Source organism: Penaeus monodon, chromosome 7 (assembly GCF_015228065.2).
Source record: "Penaeus monodon isolate SGIC_2016 chromosome 7, NSTDA_Pmon_1, whole genome shotgun sequence".
Taxonomy (NCBI): Eukaryota; Metazoa; Arthropoda; class Malacostraca; order Decapoda; family Penaeidae; genus Penaeus; species Penaeus monodon.
This window is the reverse complement of record NC_051392.1, coordinates 31,016,989-31,019,488: the sequence shown is the minus strand read 5'-3', so window position 1 is coordinate 31,019,488 and position 2,500 is coordinate 31,016,989.

The following is a 2,500-nucleotide window of genomic DNA, read 5'->3' as shown; positions in this document are numbered from 1 at the left end:
TATATATGCATATATATTATACATATATCATACATATATATATATTTGGGCATATATATATACACTATATATGCATATATATACATATATATATGCATATATATACATACATATATATGCACATATATATACACACACACACATATATATATGCATATATATATATATATATATATATATATATATATATATATATATATACATATATATATACATATATATACATAATCTAGCCACTGGGTGGGCAAGCCAGCCCAAGTCAGTGCTGGTCCCAAGCCCGGGTAAATAGAGAGGTTAGTCAGTGCCGGTGGCAGAACCGGGTAAATAGAGATGGTTAATGGTTAATGGTTAAAAGCAAGATAAATGTGCTAGACATCTAAGGTCATGTAGCACTATAGTTAATGTTAGGGAAGGGTGGTTGAGTTAGTGATTAGTTGTCTAAGCTGGGCAAAGGAATTGGTGAGTGAAATGGTTAGGGTCGGGTGTGGTAAGGAGTTAGATTAGATGAAGGATATGTATGCGTTTGAGGAAAGAGAATAGGTTTTTTGAAGCAGAAATTGTGGGATTCTGTAAGGATGCCCTGTAGGTTTTGGGAGGTCGGTAAAGGGAAAATAGGGGGGGGGAAAGCAAAAGGTACGGGTTTTTTTTGAAATGGGGGCACGGGAAAGGGTTTGAGAACCACTACTGCCCCTTGGTTTTAAAAAATAATCCCCCGTTCATTAGCGCTTGGAGAGGATCGAAATGAGGGTATCTCGAATATGGGGATGGGGGGGGGGGTTTTGCCTAAATATTTTTATGGATTCGGTCCCAAACTTTGAGAGACAAAGTCAATGGGGTGGGGAGGGGGAAGTAACAAAAATCACTGTGACCCAACGATAAAGGAAGATACAATAACTGTGAAAGGGACTTTAAATTTTAAAAGGGGAGGTGTGCCCAAAAGGTTTTTTCCCTGATTGAAAAGGGTAGGGGCGAACAAAAAGGGGAATGTGGGGAAAGACAAATGATAATTGGGGATTGGTATTGGGGATGTGAAAAAAAAGGTCTCTTGAAGGCATAAACAGATGGGTTTAAGGGGAAAGGATTGACGAAGGTCGGTCTGTGGGAGGGGAAACCGCGAATATTCCAGGGGGGGAATAGTTTAGTGTATAGATTGTTACTTTTTGGGAGATTTTGGGGGGGAACCGCTAGAGGGTGGAAAAGGTTTGGGAGGTCTGAGATGGAAGAGGGGGGGATTTGGGTTTGTTCTACTGGGAAAGGGGTATTATGAAAGGAGGGTCTGGGGAAGGGGATACTTGGGGAACAAGGGTTCCCGTGTTTTCCAGGAGGAGGGGAAGGGATAGAGGGGAGGGTTGAAAGGGTTTTAATTTTGGGCGGGGTTGGGGTGGGGGGGGGATGGCCCCCTGTTTTTGGGGGGGGGAGGAGGATTGGGTGTGGGGGGGATTCGTTGGAGGAGGATGGATATCAGAAATTACTTGGAGTGGGGAAAGGGGGCAGGATTGAAAGATTTGGAGGTTTAGTGTCATTTTTTCATTAAGAAAATCTTAAATATTTTCAATAGTTTCTTCTAAAGGATTGGGTTTGGGGGAAATTTTTGGGGGGATAAAGGTTTCTTGTGAGGGGGGAAAGGGAAATTTGGTGCCCCTCAAGCGTAGGGGAAAAGGGGGGGGGAAAGGTATTGTGTGGTAGGGAAGAGGGGGTGGAACTTTTGTTCTGTCGGTTACGGGTAGTGCGAGGAGGGAGGGGGGGAAGGTTTTGGGGGTTGTAGGGGTTGTTGGAGTATTGTAGTAGGTTGGGAAAGGGGTCTGGGTTTAGGATGGCAAAAGGTTTGCGGGGGAAGGATTTTTTAGAAGAGGGGATTTAGATGTAGGGGGGGGGGTTTTTATGAAAATTTTGGTAAAATTTGGCCAGTTTTAAACGGGAAATAGGAGTAAGAAAAAACCCCCGTCAAACTTTCTTCCTGTCGGGCTTCCGTGTGTGTCCAATTTTAAATCTGAGATTTTGCTACCTCAGACCCCAAACTTGTGGGGGTACGCCTCTATAAATCTTTTGGGGTGCCCCCCCAAAATTTTGGCACAGTGCGTGTTGGGTGCAGGGGCATTTAGATCGGGAAATGGCCGGGGTTGGGCACATTGGGCATCTGGCTGGGGAAAAGGGAAAATTTTTGGGGTTGGGTGCCCCAAAGCCCCCCAGCGGGTTTTGGCACTGACTTTGGGGGAGTTTTATGGACGAACGGGGGAGGGATTCTCCTCCTATGTAGACCTTAAAGGGAAGGTCATTCTAGGGAAAGGGGGAAATTTTTTGGTTTATTTTTTGGGGGTTTCTTTCGTGACCTCTGGGGGGAAGGGGGTAGCATTGGGGCTGGGGTTTTTCTCATAGTCCCGTGAGACAGGGAAGTAGTCTTCTCCCCCAATCTGACCCAAACTTTGTCATAGATTGGGCAGTTTGCTGGGGGGAAATTTAAAATGTTCCGGGGCAAGTTTGAGGGTTTTTGGGTGGGGGT